Below are 15,604 nucleotides of genomic sequence, written 5' to 3'. Positions count from 1 at the left end.
ATTCAGTCATATCATCAGACTCCACTTCTAATTCTTGCTTTCCTGTTGTTTTAAACCTATCTGCATTTACTTTCTCTGCTGAAGTCTTGAACCCCTCAAAATCATTCATGAGAGTAGGAATCAACTTCTTCCAAACCCCTGTTAATGCTGATATTTTGAACCTCCTCCATCCTGGATCATGAGTGTTCTTAATGGCATCTAGAATGATGACTCCTTTCCAGAAGGTTTTCAATGGACTTTGCCCAGATCCACCAGAGGAATCAGTATCTGAGACAGCTATAGCCTTATAAAACATATTTCTTAAATAACAAGACTTGGCAATTGAAATTACTCCTTGAACAACAGATTTTCCATGTAGACAAAACAGCCTTCTATTAAAGAAGAGGCCATCTAGAACTTTCATGGCTAGAGAGAAGTCAAATGCCTGGCTTCAGAGCTTCAATGGACAGGCTAACTCTCCTGATAGGAGCTAATGCAGCTGGTGACTTTAAGTTGAAGCCAATGCTCATTGATCATACCAAAAATCCTAGGGCCCTTAAGAATTATTCTAAATCTATTCTCCCTGTGCTCTATAAATGGAACAGCAATGACCGGATTACCAAACATCTGTTTATAGCATGGTTTACTAAATATTTTAATCCCACTATTGAGACCTGCTGCTCAGATGAAAAAGATTCCTTTCAAAATATGACTGCTAATTGACAATGCACCTCGTCATCCAAGAGCTCTGATGGTGATGTAATTGTTTCATGCTTGCTACCACAGCATTCATTCTGCAGTCTAAGAAAGTTTATAAGGGGCGGGACTGGGATTCAAATCTAGGTCCTTCTGACTCCCAGACCCACCTGCCTTTTCCTGCCTCACATTGCCTCCATGTTGAAATTCAAGGGGAAAAAAAAAAACAAGTTTGATTTTTTTTCCTGGTTAAAAATAAAGGAAAAGGCAGATTGCAAAAAAAAAAATGGTTGTGATGTTTCTAAGTCATTTCAATTTTTCTTCAAACAAAAAGAAAACCAAACCCAAAGTCATCATATCTTCCGTCTTTGCAGTGTCCAGAGGCATTGTAATATGTGGAACCCAGATCCAGATAAAATCTTTGCTATTAGAATACAGATACAAGCTGGAGAAGCTACATACGTAAGCTGTTGAAAATGAAGGACTGACCATAAGCCATGGGATATTTATATTCGTGTTCCTAAATAGCTCTCATTCATTATACACTTAGATATAATTCTCATCTTCAGCTGAGTTTAAATTAGGAGAAACTTCCCACTGTTGGTAGCAGTGTTGAATCAAAAAGCAATTTGTGTTTTGTTAAAAGACAGAGGTGTTTCAAGGCTTCCCTGTACAAATGTGGCAAAGATATAGTATCAACAAATACCCCCACTCTTTTGGTGATGTTTGCTTCTTCAGTAAATTACAAACAAATTTGCAATTTTGTTTGTTACGTTAATATTTCAGCAATCATGACAGCCATTTACTGTGGATCTGATCTTTTGGAAGTCTTTCTTGTCAAGCTTTCCGGAGAAAATAAATTGTGTTAGTCACTATAAAGCTTAACTGAGCTTAACTAATTGGCAATTCACATTCAAAACTGGATTGCATATGGCATCTGTTATTTCTGTCTAATAAGTGTGTTTTAGAAATAATTTGTCAAGGTGAAATTCATATAACATAGCATAAACAGTTTTAAAGTGACCAATGCGGTGGCATTTAGTATGAACACAAAGTTGTGTAACCGCCACTTCTATCTAGTTCCAAACATTGCCATCTTTCCAGAATAAAGCCCCTTATCCCTTAAGCAGTTTCTTCTCATTCCTACCTCTCCCCAGCCCTTGGCAACTATCACTCTGCATTTTTGTCTCTATGGATTGATATATTTCATATAAGTGGAATCCTATACTATGTTTGCCTTTTTGTGTCTGGTTTCTTTCACTTGGTATAGTGGAGATTCATTCACAGGGTAGCCTGCATCAGGACTTGATTCCTTTTTATGGCAGAGCATTATTCCATTGTGTGGCCATACCGGTTTGTTTCTCCATTCATTGGTCGATGGATATCTGGGCTGTTTCCACCTTTTGGCTATTGGTACTAGTGCTGCTGTAAGTGTTTTTTTTTTTTTTTTTGAGACAGAATCTCGCTTTGTTGCCCAGGCTAGAGTGAGTGCCGTGGCGTCAGTCTAGCTCACAGCAACCTCACACTCCTGAGCTCAAGCAATCCTCCTGCCTCAGCCTCCCGAGTAGCTGGGACTACAGGCATGCACCACCATGCCCGGCTAGTTTTTTCTATATATATTTGTTGCCCAATTAATTTCTTTCTATTTATAGTAGAGACGGGGTCTCGCTCTTGCTCAGGCTGGTTTCGAACTCCTGACCTCGAGCAATCCGCCCGCCTCGGCCTCCCAGAGTGCTGGGATTACAGGCGTGAGCCACCACGCCCGGCCTGTAAGTGTTTTTAAACATTGTTTTCATTAAAGCTGTGTAGGTGCACAGTTTCCAGAGTCAACTAATTCTACATGGCCTCTTAGAAAAAGCAGCAGTTCCTGGAACAACCCTCATAGCACTTTGCCACTGAGTTTCCCAGCTCCCTAAAAGTTGGGGGTAATGTGGACAATTCTGGATCCTACATGGCCTTTGGGGATTGTTCTACCTCTTTCTGGTAGTTCTTTCCTGCCTCGCATGCATGTGCCTATCAGTCCTCAGCCTTAGAACTCCAGGGCTCAGGTGCTCTTTCCGCAGCTCCTCCTCCCTTGCATTTGTCCTTGCAAATTCTAACCATCCAGGCCTCTTGCACTCACCCCAGCTCTGTCTCCTCAACTCTGGGCTCTCTTTAGGTTTCCCTCCCTGCCTTGCAGCCCAGAGACTGCCTCCACCTGTTGAATTCTGTTTTGTGAGAGATCACAGTGCTGTTCTGTTTTCAGTTGTCAGAAAACCCTTTCTTTTTCATTCCAATTTTCTTTTTTTGAGACAGAGTCTCAATTTGTTGCCCAGGCTACAGTGAGTGCCGTGGCATCAGCCTAGCTCACAGCAACCTCAAACTCCTGGGCTCAGCAATCCTACTGCCTCAGCCTCCCAAGTAGCTGGGACTACAGGTGTGCACCACTATGCCCGGCTAATTTTTTCTATATATATTAGTTGGTCAATTAATTTCTTCCTATTTATAGTAGAGATGGGGTCTCGCTCTTGCTCAGGTTAGTTTCGAAGTCCTGACCTCAAATGATCCGCCCGCCTGGGCCTCCCAGATAGCTAGGATTACAGGCGTGAGCCACCCCACGCGGCCTCATTTCAATTTTCTAGTTGTTTAAGGCATGAGGATTGATAAATCAAGTTACTGTTACTCTACCCTGGTGAGATTCAGAAGCCCCTCTGGGGATTTTTAGTGAGAGTTTTCTTTTTAAGTTTCTTTCTTCCAGGCCATTCTATTTTTTGCAATTTTTTTTCCACTTGTTGATTTTCGTCTTTGTCTTCAGTAAGAAAGGCTTTCCTTAAATGCCTGGTGATTGTAGGTTGTTCATATTAAAGACTGAGACACTAAAACGACTGGGAACTCCATGTTTATGGGTTGAATTTGTCACCTCATGGGTTTCATTGGAGAATGATCTGATTTTAAAGTGTTTTAAATTAGTGACTTTTAATAAATTAATAGCATAATTTTTTCAGAATTAAGAAGTTAGCTTATATCCTCGAACTTGCAGTGACTGAATTGACAGCCAGGGGAATTTTTAAGGGAAAGCTGGTGGGGATGTTATTAAAAAAACAAGAGGGTTTCAGCCTAGGTCCAGTTGCACAAAGATCCAATTATTGAAATAACCAGAATTGCCAAGGAAAAAAGGAATTTTTAAATATGAAAGACGTCTTGTTAGGAGAATGGGGGAAGCTGCCTCAATCCATCTCCCCAACTAACTAATGGAAATCACAGGCTTTTAAAGGAGGGACCACATGCCTTGGGGCAGGTCATGGTGTGACTAACAAGTGGTTATTGTGTATTGGGGACAAGTTGTGGGGGATGGTGAGTGTTGATGTCAGGAAGTCTGCCCTGGGCCCTTCAGAAGCTCAACTCCTGTGTCTTGCAGAAAACCCACCATTTCAGGGAAACAACTCAAAAGGTCAAGTAGTTATTTAAGAGAGAAGATTATTTAAAAAAACCAAAAAAAACATGCAGAGTTCATTGAAATTTGTTCCTCAAGCTGGTTATAGGGAGAAATAGACTTTCTTATATATGAAAAATTATAAACTGAATCTTATTCTGTGTAAACACAAGAGCACTTTGTTTTATTTAAATTTTTACTTTTTTAAATTTCAAAATATTAAGTAAGGAGGTACACATGTTTTTGTTACATGTATACCTTATATAATGCTTAAGTCAGGGCTTTTGGTGTGCCCATCACCAGAGTAGTGTTCACTGTACCTGAAAGGCAAGTGTTTATGCCACACCCTTGAGACTCCTTCCTCCCCTCCCCCCTTCTTGGTTTCTCATGTTCTTTATATCATTTTGTGCCCGTGTGTACCCACTGATTAGCTCGCACTTGTTAATGGGAACATTTGGTTTTCTATTTCAGGGATACCGCGAAATGGTCTCCAGTTCCACCCATGTTGCTGCAAATGACATTATTTCATTCCTTTTTATGGCTAAGTACTCCTCCATAGTATACATATCTTATTTTCTTTATCCACTTATGAATTCATGGGCATGTAGATTGGTTCCTCATCTTTGCAATTGTGAATTGTGCTGTGATAAACATTGGAGTGCAGGTGTCTTTATTACAAAAATGACTTCATTTCATTTGGGTAGATACCCAGCAGTGGATGGCTGGGTCAAATGATAGGTCTACATTTATTTCTTTGAAGAATCTCCATACTGTTTTCCATAAAGTTTGTACTAATTTGCATTCCCATCAACAGTGTATAAGCATCCCTGTTTCTCTGCATCCATGCCAGCACCTACTGTTTTAGGACTTTCTAATAAATGCCATTTTAACAGGGGTAAGGTGATATTGTGGTTTTAATTTGCATTTCCCTGATGATTAGTGACGTTGAGCAGTTTGTCATTTTTTTTTTTACCATTTGTTTATCTTCTTTCAAAAAACTTTTGTTCATGTCTTTTGCCTACTTCTTGATAGAGTTGCTTGTTTTTTTCTTGTTGATTTGTTTGAGTTCTTTGTAGATTCTGGATATCAGTCCTTTGTCCCATTCTGTGGGTTGTCTATTTACTCTGTTGATTATTTCATTTGCTGTGCAGAAGACTTTTAATTTAATAAGTCCCATTTATTTATTTTTGTTGTTGCTGTATTTGCCTTTGGGGTCTCAGATGTAAATTCTTTGCTTAGGCTGATGTTTAAAATACTTTTTCCTATGTTTTCTTCTAGATTATCATGGTTTTGTGTCTTACATTTATGTCTTTAATCCATCTTGAATTAATTTTTATATATGGCAAGAGATAGGGATCTTGTTTCATTCTTCTGCATGTGGCTATCCAATTTTCCCAGCACAATTTATTGAATAGAGCTTCCTTTCCCCAGTGTATATTGTTGTCTGCTTTGTTGAAGATCACTTGCTTTGATGATCTGTCTAGTTCTGTTAATGGAGCGAAGTCCCCAACTATTAAGATGCTACTGTTTATTTCTTTGCTTATCTCTAGAAGAATTTGCTTTATGAAACTGGGAGCTCCTGTGTTAGGTGCATATTTATTTAAGATTGTTATGTCTTCTTGTTGAATTGCTCCCTTTATCATTATATAATGGCCATCTTTGTAATTAGACCAAACTTTAAAACAGGGCAGTTTTTCAAACAACAGCAGATTAATAGCAACCAGTCACAAGGGTCCCAGCTTATCTGAGCTAGTGTGATAATAAAGTCCTCTATGCTTTAATCCTGCAAGGAAAATAACTTTGTAACAATCAATCTTCTTTTTGTTTCTTATTTCTGGTTTCTTGAGTTTTTTTCTGCTTACAGAGACGGCTTCCTCTGCTCAGCTCATTGGAGAGCTTTTCTAAATCTTTAGATGGAATGTTGCTCAATTTGTGGATAGCTAATAAAAGCCAATTAGATCTTTAAACTAAATTGGTTGAAAATTTGGTTCTTTGAAAGCAGGTTAATTCCAGAAAAACCCTCTTTAGTTCAAAATTCATGTTATAAGGTCTGTCAGAGTGTGCTTTCTTTGCAGTGGCTCAGAAACACTGAATGGCCTGTTGACACATTACCAGAGACTTTGAGAGGTGACAAAGAGAAAGGCTCATATATATTAAAACCTTTCTGAATCTCCTGACATGACAAATTGTCATCTGGGAATAAAGAGCAGAATTATGGCACCCTGAGAATATATTAAGTGTCAATCTTCAATGGAAGAATTTTAAGGAAGCACCTGTTAGCATTATAAAATCCCCCTCTTAAATCATCTTACTCCATACATGTGTACATGGAAAAGTTATTACCAGAGAAAATAGAAAAGTACTTCACAGATCATTGTACAAGAAGGGCGAGAATGAACACTTCAGCTAATACTTTTCCTAATGAAATACTTCAAATCCAACTACCTAACTATCAAATGAATCTATTGCTAATTGAATAACCCTGAAGAAGTGCTATAAATTACCGGGGTGGCACCATTTTACATAATCATTCTAACGACTTAGCTCTTAGCTGACCTTGGACCAGTTCTGGTCCCTGAATTAAACATAAAGATAGACTTGTGACTCATTTGGATTTTAAATTTTTGGATGCTACCAGGAGAAATCTTTAAAATAAACATTACATTTTAATATGGTTATTTTTCTGAAGTGGGTGATTGAATATTTCAGATTTTAGAACCCACAATTCATTTCTCTATGACTTTCAAATAAAAAAAGGAACAGAGGAAAAAACCTTCATTGTTTTAGCTCTCTGAATTATCTGTCCTGGTGTTAGGTGAGATCATCTTGAAAAGGTTAAGTAACTTGGAAATTTACAAGACGTTTCCAGTTTCATGTTCTATTCAGCTTTTCTCCCAGGAGAGAATATTGAAGAAACTGGCCATGTCAGCCAGCCATCAGTATCTCTGACCTGTGGGACCATTTGAGTAAAGCTGTACTGAAGAAAAGCGAAAGAAATAATAAATATAATAGGTATCTAGAACTATGCAGCATACAGAAAAAAATGTGATGCGATTCCTACACATGATGTTTTTAGTAAGATACTATAAATCAGAGTGACATAAAAATTAGAGAACTGTACAAGATAGTTTATAATTAAGAGTTCAATCATGTATAAAATTGTAAGTGCTAAAAAAAAATTCAGAGAATGGAGATATTAGTGTGAATTTAAACGAACTGGGACAGACAGCAGAATTTCTGGGAGTTCGTTGTTGAAGGACAAATAGAATCCCTTCAGAAGCCAAGAGGAAATAATCCATGTTCTCTAAATGGGGCAGCAGCCAGTCAAGGTGAGAGGTGACAAAGGGGTGGTTTTGCCCAATGGGAGCCTGCTGGATGAGGTCTGATTAGAGAAGAGGATCTATATTATGGGAATAAAGTTAAAGAAATGTTTTCGTGATGAAACATGGTGGGATCATTAACCCACCAAAACAGCTATTCTAGAAGTAATTTCTTCTACCATGCAAATTTTGGAAGACATATCTGAGGTGGGGGTTGCGAACAAATAATGTGACAATTCTATGGGGGCTGGGTAGGCTCAGGCTCCTGCTGGGTGTGTGATCTTGGGATGTCTCTGGATTTGCTGAGCTTCCAAAGCCTTCCTATCTTGTCCTCTTTCTGCTTACCTTGCTTTACTTCCTACTATTTCCAGCATGTACCTTTCACAAGTGTCAAGCTGATTTCTGCCTTGGCCCATAAACTTTAACCTCCATATTTTTGACCCAGGTTCTTCCTGTTTATAACACCTTGGTGAAGGCTTGAGTGCAGATTATCTTGGCCTTCTCTGGTCTTCCTCTCCTCTGGACTCCTATAACATTTTCAATCTGTGGCACACCTCCCCCCATTGAATTCTTACTCATAAACTCTGTCATATTATATACATTTTTGGGGGTGTGTGTGTTTCTCACTTGGTTATACTTTTTTTAAATACCAGTGACCAAGATATAATATTGAATCCATAGTGTATTCTCATTGTTCCTATGTCAGTTAAGTCAATAGGTTGATATTTTAGGCTTTTTAGAATTTTTTTTTTTTGGTAGCTTACTTGGACTCTCTTGAGAATTGTTTACTAAAGTTTGATTTTAGAAGTTAGAGGGGGAAATGAAGTTGCCACATCCACCAGCATTCTCATTTTTATTCTTTTTGAGAACTTTTACAGTAAAAATTGAGGTAGGAAATAAGAGAATGAAATCTTAGAAATAAGTCTAGGGAAGCAAGAAAAGATGGGAAATTGTATTACAATAAAATCTATTTATAGAATGTTTCTTATAAAATTTTTCCATATAATAGTTTTACACTTTTAGGTGAATGGTTACACAGCTGTGTTTTTCTCCCTAAGCAATTTATATTTTCATTAGAAGACTTTATGAATATTACCTTAACAGAATTTATTATATTCTAATGTTTATTCCTCATATAGTGAGCTTTGAAAATTATCACATATTAAAAAAATTGCCATGATATTTTCTAAGATTATATTATCTCTATAGATCAGTTTCATGGGCACTCATATTGAAAAATAAAACCTTTGCCAATAAGATTATCATTATTATATAGATAATTTATGATCAAATCAGAAAATTGTTCACCAGAATTGGTGAAACAGGTTTAGAGGAACTTTTGTTTATAAATATAAACACATGACACTCCAGTAAATGCGGGACATCTTAATTGGAAGTCGGTTGACATACTACACATTTCTTTTTTAACGTGTATTTTCAAAAGACCTATAAGATTTTTAAAAAGCAGCTAAATTAAAATAATGTTGCTATTTTACTTGATTTGCTAAATTCTTCTTAAGAAGCTTATTAGAACAAGTGATGCAAAATTATACTCAAATTACTACTGTGACTTTAACAATATAGAAAATGGATATATTTTTCTTCATGAAGCATTTTACTTTTCAAATTCTGTTTATATTGGTATGTTATTTCTAACAAACTCCAGTCGGAAAAAAGACACTTCTCCTTTTGGTCAAGAAGGGTGCAGTACTATATAAGGGAGAATATGTGTAGGTTATATGCAAATACTATGCCTTTCATAATATAAATGGGATTGGATTTTGGTATCCATGAGGGTCCTGGAGCCAATCTGCTGAGGCTACTCAGAGACTACCATACGTAGTATATATACAAAGAGAAAAAATGGAAAACAAATTTCTTACTTGTTCTTATCTTCCAGTTGGTAGAAAGTTGTCTTCCAGCAACTTAATTTTCTATTTAACTGTAATCAGTTTATATTTTTCTCTCTCTCTTTTTTTATTTCAGCATATTATGGGGGTACAAATGTTAAAGTTATGTATATTGCCCTTGCTTTCCCTTCCCCCTCGAGTCAGAGCTTCAAGCGTGTCCATCCCTCAGATGGTGCTCATCACACTCATTATGTATGCATATATCCATCCCCCCCACCTGCCTGACACCCAATAAATGTTATTCCCATATGTCCACTTAGGTGTTGATCAGTAATATATGTCATTCGAGAGATAATCTATGCTTAACGCACCTATAAATATATACATGTCCTATTTTTTACACAAATAGCATATAATATGATTTCCCATTTTTTTCTTGCTAAACAACTTATATTGGAGATGGTTCAGTTTCAGAACATAATAAAGTGGTACTTTTTAGTGGCTGTTTATTAGTCTATGAAATGTACCAAAATATATTTAACCAGTCTCCTACCAATGGGTTGTCTCCATTCTTTTGCTGAAACAATCTTTTGTTTGTGCTTAATGAATAGTTTTGTGTCTACAATGCTAAGCACATGCTAGAGCATTTCTAAATGACAAATTTGTAGATATAGGATTGTTGGGACAAAGGGACCATACCTTTTTTTTTTTTTTTTTTTTTGAGACAGTGTCTCACTCTGTTGCCCAGGCTAGAGTGCCTTTGCATCAGCCTAGCTCACAGCAACCTCAAACTCCTGGGCTCAAGCGATCCCGCTGCCTCAGTCTCCTGAGTAGCTGGGACTACAGGCATGCGCCACCATGCCCCGCTAATTTTTTCTATATATTTTTAGTTGACCAATGAATTTCATTCTATTTTAAGTAGAGACAGGATCTTGCTCTTGCTCAGGCTGGTCTTGAACTCCTGACCTTAAGTGGTCCTCCCACCTTGGCCTCCCAGAGTGCTAGGATTACAGGTGTGAGCCACTGCGCCCGGCCAAGGGACCATACTTTTTAAAATTTGGTGGACACTGATAGATTGCTATCATAAATATAGCACTAGTTTCATGTCAATGAAGAGGATAAGGACCTGTTTATCCCTAACGTCACCAAATCATTACCAAACTTTTGATTTTTGGAATTCTAATTTAATAAAGTAATAAATAAGACAAAAATGGTACTTTATAGTTTTATTTAGAATTTCTTTTATTGTTAGTGAAGTTCAACATTCTAAATGTTTAAGAGCCATTTCTATTGTATTATGAATCATCAGTTCATATCCTCTATTTTTTTCTCTTGGTCCATTAACCTTAGTAGGAATTCATTTTATATTAATGGCTAATGACATATTGCTGCAAATATTTTTTTCTGTTTGTCTTTTGCCATTCAAATTCTACATGTATTTCAATTAGTTGATCTTTTTCTCTTTTGGCTGTTGGATTTTGTGTCATACTTAGAAAGGCCTTTTCCACCCTGACATTAAAGACAAAACATTTTTTCCTTTGTGTTTGCTAATGTTTCATGGCATTTTTCCCCCTACTTCCCTTAAAATATATTTAAATCATTGCTCCATCTGATATTTACGTGGATATAAGGAGTAAGATAGGAATGAAGTAGTGTTTTCTCATATGGCTATGTTATTTAATATGGCATTATTTATTGAATAATACATTTAGCTAATAATCCCTCTTTATTTCTGGAATGGAATGACACTTATAATATCACAATTCAAAGACTTCAGTGTATTTGCCTCTATTTATAGATTCTTTTTTCTGTTTCATTGAGCGTCCCTTGAATACTTTAGTACCGTCATACTATTTTAATTGCTCGTTGTCTTTTTTTTTCATGATTTTCCTGTGTGTTTTTTGTATGAGAATTATAGAATCAGCTTGCACTATATCTATAAGGAAAATCTTACTTTATTTTAACTGCAATAACAATAAACATTGAAGGAGAATTGGCATCGTTGCAACACTGAGTCTTCCTATCCAATAATAGGATATGTCTTCCTAGCTATTAAGGTCTTATGTTGTGTCTCTCAGTGATGTTTAAAATATTTCATTAGAGTTTTAATATTTAGATTAAGTTTATTTCTAGGTATTTTATCTTTTTGATGCTATTTTGAGTGTGCGTCTTCCCCTCTAGTATGTCTTCTAACCTGTTTTGTCTATTTTTTGAATTGGTTTTGAACTTTTCGAACTCAGTCGCCTTTCTAAATTCTCATATGCTTTGTAGTATGGTTGTTTTCCAGTGGGTTCTTTTAGATTTCCCATCTAATCTTCAAAAAATGTAGATGTTACCTGCTCTTTTGTACAGTTTATAGTAATAAATTCACTTCTTTCTTTTGTTTAATTGCATTGATTAGTATTATTGAGAACAAAATTAAATAGCGATGATAGTTAATCACCTAGTCTTGTTCTTGACTTAACAGAAGTTATCTTACTGCCTTTTTACTCTTCTAGAAAGCAATTCATATGTTTTCATATTTATTTGCACATAATTAAGAAGTCTGTTTAGATTTGTGGTTTTATTCCCACGTTTGTGATTTCTTTCTCTTTTCTGTACTAATTGACTAGCTATTTGCATGTGAAGAACCACCTACTAAAACCAAAAGTTCAGGTTTATTGGAGATAGCAGCTGCTAGGTTTGGCTTTCATAGTCATGATTTTATTTTATTTTCGGCATCTGGAGATTTGTCACACTTTCTTATCAGCTCAGCAATGTACTGAAAAGTATTCCAGCTGTTTTATCTAGTATTTGCAGGTGTTTTATGGTCAATGGCTTTCAGGATATCTAGTCTCCATATGCTAGCAATAGAAGTCATGCATGTCTTTTCAAAGGTTACCAATATGTGTTTTTCAGGAAGTGCTTTTTATTTTAAGCTCCTTTCACTCCTTTCTATCTTACTGCATTTCTCTCTTCCATCCTTCTTCCTCTTTATTATTATTTTCAGCCAATAAATGTTGGCTTTTGTTTTGTAAACACAATTTGCTCGTTGAATTGATTGTATTTGAAACATAATTAAAGAAGCTCAGAAAACACAATGCTTCACTGAGTACGTAATGTGAATAAATGAAAGTTGTCTTTTGCAAGAATCCACAAGAAATTGTCAGTGACAACATCAGATTCTAGAGAGCTGTAGAGCAAGGGATGTGGGCGCCTTGTTCACTGCTGGATCCATCCAACTCTGTGTGACCTCGGGCAAGTTACTCACTCTCTGAGCCTCAGTTTCCTCTCGTAAAATGGGGATAAAGATGAAAAGTAACTCATAGAGTTAATTTCATGTCAAGATTGTTTCATATAAAACACACAAAATAGTCTTATCTTAGCAAGCTTTCAATAAATGATAGTTTTAATAACATCCTAATTGTCTAGCAAATGTGTGGCACATGGTAGTTACTAAACACATTTAGAAATTGAATGTCAAATGATTGAGTTTAACATCATGTACACAATTATTTTTAATTAGTGATCTGTTATCATTATGCTGATACTCTGATTGTCCCTCTCACTGCATGTTACACCCTTTTTATCCTTGTATTCCAGGAGCACATACCTCTGGACTTGTATTATTATTATTTTTGGTAAGAAAAATGAAACCTAATTTGTTGAAGCCACTGTTTGGTGATATTTTCTATTAATGGCAGTTAAACCCAATCCTTAACAGATATAGAGTTGGGATCAGAAGTGTCTACCCAACCATAAGAGATCATTCTTCCCCACTTCCACTCTTCCCCCATCCCAAACAAACCCAAGTTACCAATAATTTATTGTAATTTTCAAAATAACTAGAGGAGTAGAATTAGAATGTTCCCAACGTAAGGAAATGATAAATGTTTGAGGTGAAGGATATCCCAATTACCCTGATTTGATCTTTACATGCTATATGCTTATGTCAAAATACTATTCATACCCCATAAATGTGTACAACTATTTTGTGTTCATTCATTTTTGTGTATTATTTTATTCTATTCATATTCTAAAGTAACAAGAATCATGTATTTCTTCAAACATATTAATGCACTGTTCTTTTTCACATATACTTAAGTGTGTTTGGCCCAAGATTCACCAAAACATGGTATTTGCCAACAGGTGAATGAATGTTCTGCTGGGGCTCAGAAAATGTCACCCCAAAGTGTGGCACTTTGGCATGCTGAGCACTTTGAACTGAAGAAAATTGGAAGGCCTTAGAAGCCACCTCAGAATCAAGGTCTCTCTGATCTTCCTTTGTTTCTCTCAGCAGGCACAGGGAGGGGCTCTCTCTGAAGTTTTCTTATCTGACTGGGGGAAGTTCTTCAAAAAGAATCACAATTGCCTTTAATCCCCTATCTGAAATTTGATTAACCAGGGAAGATTAATCACTGAAGAAGAAACTAAAGGTCATTACCATGCCCACCTGGACAGAATTTTCATCTATTTTGAGAGCTGTTACTTGTGAGATTTTTATCTGTATAATAAGACAACCTTTGTTCACAGTGCAGTTCCGCCCCTCACCTTCCCATAACTTGCCAACACCTCCCTGGAACCCAGAGGAACTTTACCCCAGGCTATTGTCTGTTCCTCAGGCCCCAGCATCTCCCCTAAAAATCATTTACTCTTCCTCTGAAATTGCCTACACCCCCCACTTCCCTATCCTCTGTGAGAAAGTTAAGATTCAATCATCCGACCCTTCTTTGAATTTCATAACTTTGTGTGGCTCCCATGAGCTTGCATGTTAATAAATTTGTATGCCTTTTCTCCTTTAAGCTGTCTTTTGTCAGTTCATTTCAGCAGACTCAATTACTGAGCCTTCAGAAAAGAAAGCTTAAACTTTCCTATAGTTCTTTTAACAGAGAGGCAAAGATACTTTAAACTTTCAATATAGGATCTTGAAGTCCATGGCCAGACAACCTAAAAATCAGGCTTTATGGAGGGAGAAAAGAGTTTTCAAAATTCAAGGACTTTCTTTTACATATCAAAAGTGAAGTTTAGCAGTCTGGATCAAAGAGTTTTACTACATACCACACAGAGAGGGAGAAATCTGAATAGGAAATAGGGAAAGTTCCAACCCAGGGAGGGAACAAAGGGAGAGCTGGAGAGAGAGGGAGGAGGCAGGAGAAATAGGGTCAGGGGTTGGAGAGGGGCTAAGGTGAGGTTACTGTACTTGAATTCTCTCCACCTCCCCTTCCCCAAAGTCCTTCTGTTTTTGGCCCAAAGTCCATTAGTGTTGTGGTGGAGTAAGGAACCACAAAATGAAAGAAGTTCTGATAGAAGCCCCAGAATGCTTTAGAGCTCTCTCTTGCCCACTGTCATCAGAATGGGGCAGGCTCAGGAGAATAGCAAGTGGGCTTTGGAAAGGAAGACGGGCAGAAGCTTCCAGGGTGAGGTGGTTTTAGGGTGCTCATTGTGCATCTGTTAAGGGTCACTCTAACTACTGCCCAAGCTGGGATGGAAAGGAATTTGTGACCAGAGTTTAGAAAAACCCAAGTCCCCATTTATTACTTTAGATTCCTAGAAGTGGAATTTCTGGGTCAAAATATGAATTTTTTAAAAGCATTTGATGTATGCTGTCAAATTGCTTTTCAAAAAAGCCATTCCAGTTGTGTTTGAGATTATACTTCACTCTTTCTTTACAGGTATTAGGCATCATTTTTGGAAGTCTTTGCCAATTTGATAGGTATTGTTTTCATTTGCAATTTTATAACCGCTAAAGTTGAATAGTTTTTCTGTTTCTCTAGATATTTGTGTTTCCTCTTTTATGAAGTTTCTTTCCTTTTTCTTTTTAGAGACAGGATCTTGTTCTGTTGCTCAGGCTGAAGTGCAGTGGTGCAATCATAGGTCACTGTAACCTCAAATTCAAGTGATCCTCCAAGGTCAGCCTCCCACGCAGTTGTTGCTAGGACTATTAGGTGTGTATCATCATGTCCTGCTGAGTTTTTAATCAATTTTTGGAAAGAAGAGGTCTCACTATATTGCTCAGGCTCGTCTTTAACTCCTGGCCTCAAGTGATCCTCCCACCTCAGCCTCCCAAAGTACTGAGACTACAGGTGTAAGCCACTGCATCTGGCTGAAGTTTCTTTTCTTAACCACTGCTGCTCAATTATTTTCTATTGAAGAATTTGTGTTTTTCTTATTAAGTTATAAAAATATTTACTGTTTGTATGTATATTAATGCTTTGTCTGCAATACTTATTACAAGTAACTTTGTACTATTTTTCTTTTGTCTTTTTTATGCATTTTTTGATATCTAGCATTTATAAATTTTTACGTTTTCTTTTGAGAAACTTATGTTTAGGATGTTTATAGATGTTCCATATGAAAAAGATTTTGTA

The sequence above is a fragment of the Microcebus murinus genome, chromosome 23, assembly GCF_040939455.1.
Source record: "Microcebus murinus isolate Inina chromosome 23, M.murinus_Inina_mat1.0, whole genome shotgun sequence".
NCBI classification, from domain to species: Eukaryota; Metazoa; Chordata; class Mammalia; order Primates; family Cheirogaleidae; genus Microcebus; species Microcebus murinus.
This window is presented reverse-complemented; position numbering follows the sequence as displayed.